Here is a 7,298-nt window from a genome sequence, read left to right on the forward strand (position 1 = left end):
CTTGTTCGAGTATCTGAAAATATTTTACACATGGGGGATAATTCTAATAATCAAGATGATAATAATAATAATAATCAAGAACATGAACAACCAAGAACACTTAGGTACCATATGAATCCAATAAGAAGTAGTACACCATCTTGTTTAGTTTTTCCTCCCGATGCATCTAATTTCAATTTTAAACCTCAAATCATTCAACTTTTACCAAATTTTCATGGCCTAGATTGTGAAAATCCATATTTTCATTTAAGAGAATTTGAGTAGGTTTGCAACACTTATAATGATCAAAATTGTAGCATGGATATTGTTCGATTAAAGCTTTTTTCTTTTTCTTTAAAAGATAAAGCTAAAACATGGTTGCAAAATTTGAGATCAAGTTCAATAAGATCATGGGAAGATGCAACAACAATTTCATAAAAAGTTTTTTCCTTCCCATAGAACAAACTCTTTTAAAAGACAAATTACAACTTTTACTCAAAAACAAGGAGAAACATTTTATCAATGTTGGGATAGATATAAAGAGTTACTTAATACATGCCCACATCATGGTTTTGAAATATGGAGGATAGTTTCTCACTTTTATGAAGGTTTAATACTTAAAGATAGGCATATGATAGAATTCATGTGTAATGAAACTTTTGAATATAAAAACCCAAATGAAGCTATGGAATATTTGGAGTCATTAGCAGAAAATGCTCAAAATTGGGATAATATAGGCTCAATTGAACCACCAAGTAAAACCAATAATTCAACAAATGGGGTTGGTATTTATCATCCTAAAGATGATGTAGATATTCAAGCTAAACTTGCATCTTTAGCAAGAAAAATCGAGTGATTAGAAATGAAAAAAAGTGGTCAATTAAAAAGTATTCAAGAAATTTTTTGTCATATATGTGATACACATGATCATCTTACAAAAAATTGTCCTACTTTACCTTCATTTAAATAATATCTCCATAAACAAGCCAATTATGTTAACAATTTTAAAAAACCAAAATTAGATCCTTTTTCACAAACATATAATCCTGTTTGGAGAAATCATCCAAATTTTAGTTGGAGGAACGATAATAATGCACAACCTTCACAAAAACATTTTCAAAATAACCAAAATCATCAAGGTTATGTTCCTTATATCCCTCCTTCAAGAAAACATTTTGAAGATGAAATTCATGCATACATTCAAAAGCAAGAGTCTATCAATATACAAAACATTCAATCTATGAATGATTTGAAAGAAACTCTTGCAAAATTTGCATCTGCACTTAATATTCATGAAAAAGGAAAATTTCCATCTCAACCACAACCTAATCCTAAAAATCAAAATCAAGATAAGTTTGATCAAGTAAAATCTGTTATTACTCTTAGAAGAGGAAAAATAGTTAATGATCCATATAGTGATGAAAACAAAGATCAGTTAAACTCAAAGAGTAAGGATTCAAATCCTGATACTTTTGAGAAAGATGATACTTTGAGTCCTAAAAATAAGAAAGTTGATGATAAATTATCTGAAATAATGAGCGAGTCAAATAAACCTCTTCCTTTTCCACATTCATTAGTAAATAATAAAAAACAAAAAAATGATTCTGATATTTATGAAGTTTTTAAACAAGTAAAAATAAATATTCCATTATTAGATGCTATTAAAAAAGTACCTTTTTATGCAAAGTTTTTAAAAGATTTATGTACTGTGAAAAGACAATTGCATGTAAAGAAGAAAACATTCTTAACTGAACAAGTAAGTTCTATCATTCAAAATAATTCTACTTTGAAATATAAAGATCCTGGTTGTCCAATAATTTCATGTATTATTGGAAAAAAATAAAATTAAAAAATCTTTGTTAGATTTGGGAGCAAGTTTGAATTTAATTCCTTATTCAGTTTATGATGTACGAGCCAAGAAAGGAAATTTTATCAGTTCGAGTCAAGACGTGTTGGGCTGACTGTGTTTTAGTAGCCGACACACGTTACGTATTGAATTTTGATTATTGCACTCAACCACCACTTACCCCATCATCAATTGCATGTCTCCTTGACCTATTCATTCCTTCACTTCACGTTCCCTTCATCACTTTCTGCTTCCTTCTTCTTCTTCTTTGGTTCATCAACCGATTTATTCAAGATCTTTACCATCCAAGTTCCAAATCTCGTTCGTGTCGTGGTTAGCTCGTTGCCAAAAATCCGGATCAACTCAATCTCCATTTTAAGGCAAGTTTTTAAAGAATTTTTAAACCACCATTCAAAAATATATCTATTTTGATAAGAAATTATGTGTGTTGATGAGTTTTGTGCATGATTTTAAAGATTTGAGAAGCATAAAAGCATGATGTTTATGATATCGTGATATGTAAGTTGTTCTTGATAAATTCTTGATAAATGATGTGTTTTGATGGATTCTTATGGGTTAGAGTTGAAAAAGGAATGATTTCGAAAGTATGTGTTGAATTTGAAGTGTTGAATTAGTTTGAGTTAAAGTTTTGAATTATTACATGCGTTGGGTTGTTTCGGATTAGCGACACTCGTCACGATTTTGAGGATCAAGACTAGTTTACTAATCCAAATGAGATGAGACTTACTTTATATGAAACCTAGTTTAAATGTCTACAACTTTTGTGTTTTGAGTTTTGTCAAAATCATTTTAAAACATTGGTCAAAATCGCCCCAAATGGTGTCGAGTGTTTTGAATTCCCGGTAGTGGCACATCTAGGGAGAATGCGCATAACGTTTTACTGAAAACTCCAATTGAGGTGAGGTGTTCGGCGTTATCAACCCAAGCTCAAGAGCTACAACTTTCATGTTTACCACTTTCGGACTGCAAAATAGAGTTTCAGAGCGAGCAAGAAGACCCATTTGTGCAGTTGATGCGCGCCCGCGCTGAGAAGTGGAGCGGCCGTGCCGGACCTTCGAAATTTAAGTTTTTTTTATGTTATTTTAGGGTCTTAATTTCATGTTTATGATCTTTTAAGGCTTATAAAATATTTTAAAGACTTCCTATGCAAAAATTTCAAGCTTAAAGGTCAAGAACGGAGAGAACGACTTATGTGGACCGATTACGTTATGTGATGCATGTACAAGTTTAAGTTTCATTCATGAAACCTATGTTCAGTATGAAAGTATGATTTTTAATCATCTATGACATGTATAAAATTATTGAGTAAAGTTTTATGTTCATGAAGTTATAGTTATGACGGAAATTATGATGTTTCAATGATGCTTCACAATGAATGACATGTTATGATAACACAATGAAAAGATGATGGAATGATGTGATGAATGATGTATAATGAAGCATAAAGGAATTTGATGTCTTATGTGTCTTTGTGGTGGCAAATACGAAATTGGTACTTCGGGATGGGCATCGGAGGGACCTTTCCAAATCTACGGGACTGGCACTTCGGGATAAGCTCCGGAGGGGCCTTTCCAATTATGAGTTAAGCTATGGAAAGACACGGGACTGGCACTTTGGGATAGGCTCCGGAGGGGCCTTTCCAATTACTTGTTGATCAACATGAATGATGAGATCAGGCCTATCAGATGGTTGCCACAAATTTCACATAATTCGTCAATTAAGAATGAGTTTATGTTCATGTTCATGTTTATATTACGTCATATTATATTCAAAAGAAATTTTAAAACTCATGATTTTTATTTCATATTCTTGCTGAGTCTTTAGACTCACTATACTTGAATGGTGCAGGTAATGAGGATGGCAATTATGCATATGTCGATGAGTTTGATTTTGGACATGAGGAGGAGCCAAGAGTCGAGCCGGCGAGAGATGCATGAGTGTGTTTGTGTTGAATGTAAGGAAACTGAATATTATTATGTTTGAGTAAAGAAAACAAGTTTTATATTTGGAATTATCGTGACTTGGTTTGTAAACTATTCGAAATATTTTAAGTAAGGTTGGATGTATGCATACATCTTTCAAAAATGCTCTTTTCCGCGTTTATGTTAAAGTCATATTAGTTGAGTAATATCCTCATCGGTTGAGGGTGTTACAGTTTGGTATCAGAGCAGTTCGCTCTGGGTCTTCTTTTAGACACTCTCATGCATATTCGCCACGACTCCAACATTTTGTCTTTATTTCTGTATGTTATGAGTTTTATGTGATTATGTGCATGCTAATGTGATGAGTTATATGTATACTGATGCGATCATGGATAGTTCGCATGTTGATCAAGTGGCTAAGGATCCGTTGGAGATACCACAAGGACCAGTTACGAGAGGCCGAGCTCAGAAGTTTAAGGAAGCACTTCAATCCTTGATATTGAAGTCATACGAGGACGTTGGATTTCTTGATATTCAGTTTGGAGGATGTTCTAATCTTATTGAGGTCAAAGGAGGTCAAGAAAGTGAAGAAATTGAAGACCAAGCTCGAAGCTGCGGCGCGCCCGTGCCTGGAATCCGCGCGTCCGCGCCTTCGATTAGCGAACCAACGGCGCGCCCGCGCGTCCGGATATCAAATTGACGAAGTGTTGCGAACTCTCGGCGCGCCCACGCCGTGTCCTACGCAACTGCGACGCGCCTGCACCAAGCCCTAGCGCGCCCGCCCCGACATATTTTACACACACCGAAGGTGTTTGTGTGTGTGCGAGATATTATTCTTATTTTGATATTTTATGCTATTTTTAAGTTTTTTTATTCCTACTAGGAAACTTTAGGAGATATCTTTGATATATTTTTGTTTTATTTTGTATTATCTTTCAATATTTTGGGTTGTAATATAAATACTACAACATTCATTATTTTTAGAGAACAATTAAGATTTTCAGATTATTGATTATTCAATACAAAATTCTCTCTAGAATTTTATCAAAGCTTTTGCTTTACCCCAAAATCAAACTTATCAAAGTTCATAACTTTGTGGCGTTTGTCAGTCGATTTTCAATTGGATTGTCAAAGACAGGTTCTTTTAAAGGTCTAATTGAATTATTGATTGTTTTCTATCGTGATTCTTTGTTGCTAGTAATAGGTTCAACTAGAGGTAGAGATCCAAATCTGTTACTTGTTTCAAATTCGGGACAAAAATCTTTGAATTATTTTGTTATCGAATTGAGGTGCGATTCGTTGTAATCGTGTTGCCTTTCATACATAAGATTCACATCATTTGGTATCAAATCTTAAGGTTTTGATTCAAGTAAGTCGTATCCTTCTTTAATCCATATTCTTTCTTCGTTCTTCGTTCATCTTTCCTTGTTTTTCGTTCTTCATCTCACTCATCTCAAATTTTTGTTCCATTCTTTCAAACTTTTTATCCAAGTCTCGTGTTTTGTGCTACAAGTTATAAATTAAAAAAAAAAAGAAAAAAAAATTCGAAAATTAAAAAAATAAAAAATAAAAAAAGGAAGCAAAATAACTTGTGGTCATAATTTCTTGTGTCTTGTGAGTCTTGGGTGCCAAGTCTATTTCAATCTTCATAAAGTCAATTTCTTGTTTTTTGTGCAATCTACGTGAGTCTATTGACAAGTGTTTACAAGTTTTGAACTTGTGAGTTTGATGTTTAAAATCACAAACCATAAGCTATTCCATAAATTTTGAGTGGAAAGAAAATGAGTGTTTGAGTGATTCGTTTGGAGTGAACTGTGAGAACTTTTGTGAGAAATTTTATTACTAACCTTTTTCTTGCAGGTACCATGAATCCTAATAAAGATGCTAGTGAAAGTGTGAACCAAAGAATTTCCAAGGTTCAAATGGAGGCGTTGATGGGGCAATTTACTAAGGTGATGAGGTCGGAGTTGGAGCCTCTTCATGAGCGGATGAGTAAATTGGAGGAGAGTAGTGGTAGTGAAAAAAAAAATAAAGATAGGAAGGGGAATGATTTTGAAGGTGATGAGGAGAGTTTTGATGAGAATTGGGATGGGGAGAGAAGAGTACATGGGGGTAGACATAGGCGAAAAGCGGTACGTGAAAAATATACGGAGGGCAGTAAGGAGGATGGAAATATTAGTAGTATTAAGATGAAAATTCCAGCGTTTCATGGGAAATCTGACCCGGAGGCGTATTTGGAATGGGAGAAGCGTGTGGAGTTTGTGTTTGATTGCCATCACTATTCTGACCTTAAGAAAGTGAGGTTGACAGTGGTTGAGTTTGTAGACTATGCGTTAATCTGGTGGGATCAATTAGTGACCACTAGAAGGAGGTGTGGAGAGCCACCTATTGAGACGTGGGAGGAGATGAAGCGTGTCATGAAGAAGCGGTTTGTACCTAACTATTATTATCGTGATATGTACATGCGTTTACAAACTCTGAAGCAAGGTCCAAGAAGCGTGGAGGATTACTACAAGGAGTTGGAAACCACGATGATCCGGACCAATATTGAGGAGGATAATGAAGCTACAATGGCCAGATTTTTGTGTGGTTTGAATAGAGAGATCCAAGATCAAGTTGAACTTCGCCACTGTTTTGATTTGGATGAGATGGTACAGACGGCCATGAAGGTGGAGCAGCAGCTCAAGAGGAGAGGAGTTGGTCGATTTTCTACAGGTGGAGGATCGTCGACTTCTTGGCGTCCAAACGTTGCAAAACGGGAGGACAACAAGCCGGTGTCCAAGCCGCAATTTGATAGGAAGGTGATACATGACGGTTTTAAAAAACGTTATTCTTTTACCTTGAAAAAAGAGCCTATTGTATTGTTACCTATGACTCCAAAGCAAGTGTTGGAGGACCATTTGAAAAAGAAAAAGAAAGAAGAGGCGGAAAAAAAGAGTGAACAAAAAAGTGCGATGACCTTAGAAAAAAAGATTGAGAGAGAAAAAGATGAAAAAAAAATTGAGAGGAAAGAGGCCGATAAAAAAATATGTATGGCCCAAAAGAGTGAGTTGCGAGAGATTTTACATGTGCATACTCTATTTGTGTTGATTTTCAATAAGGAGATTCTCCTTAACACAAGTGATATAGCCGGAAATCTTTCGAGCAATGTTGTTTCTCTTTTACAGGAATTTGAAAATTTATTTCCAGAGGATTTGCCTCAAGGATTACCACCTTTGAGGGGGATTGAGCATCAAATTAACCTTGTGCCAGGAAGTGCTTTGCCGAATCATCCAGCTTATAGGAGTAACCCGGAGGAAACAAAAGAACTACAAAGGCAGGTAAGTGAACTTCTCGAAAAGGGATTTGTGCGTGAGTCTATGTCTCCTTGTGCAGTACCTGTTTTGTTAGTTCCTAAAAAAGACGGTTCATGGAGAATGTGTGTGGATTGTAGAGCCATTAACAATATTACCATCAAGTATAGGCATCCTATTCCTAGACTAGATGATATGTTGGATGAGTTGCATGGTTCTAGCGTTTTTAGTAAAATT

General features: G+C 35.0%; 1 non-coding gene across 1 annotated transcript; it reads right to left on the reverse strand.

Annotated features, from left to right (window-relative positions):
- Nucleotides 1–441: 441 nt before the first annotated feature.
- On the reverse strand, nt 442–552 carry LOC140870127 (small nucleolar RNA R71). Its single transcript, XR_012147105.1, has one exon. It is a non-coding gene; the product is annotated as a small nucleolar RNA R71 (small nucleolar RNA).
- Nucleotides 553–7,298: the final 6,746 nt, after the last annotated feature.

This window comes from Henckelia pumila, chromosome 4, assembly GCF_033568475.1.
Source record: "Henckelia pumila isolate YLH828 chromosome 4, ASM3356847v2, whole genome shotgun sequence".
Taxonomy (NCBI): Eukaryota; Viridiplantae; Streptophyta; class Magnoliopsida; order Lamiales; family Gesneriaceae; genus Henckelia; species Henckelia pumila.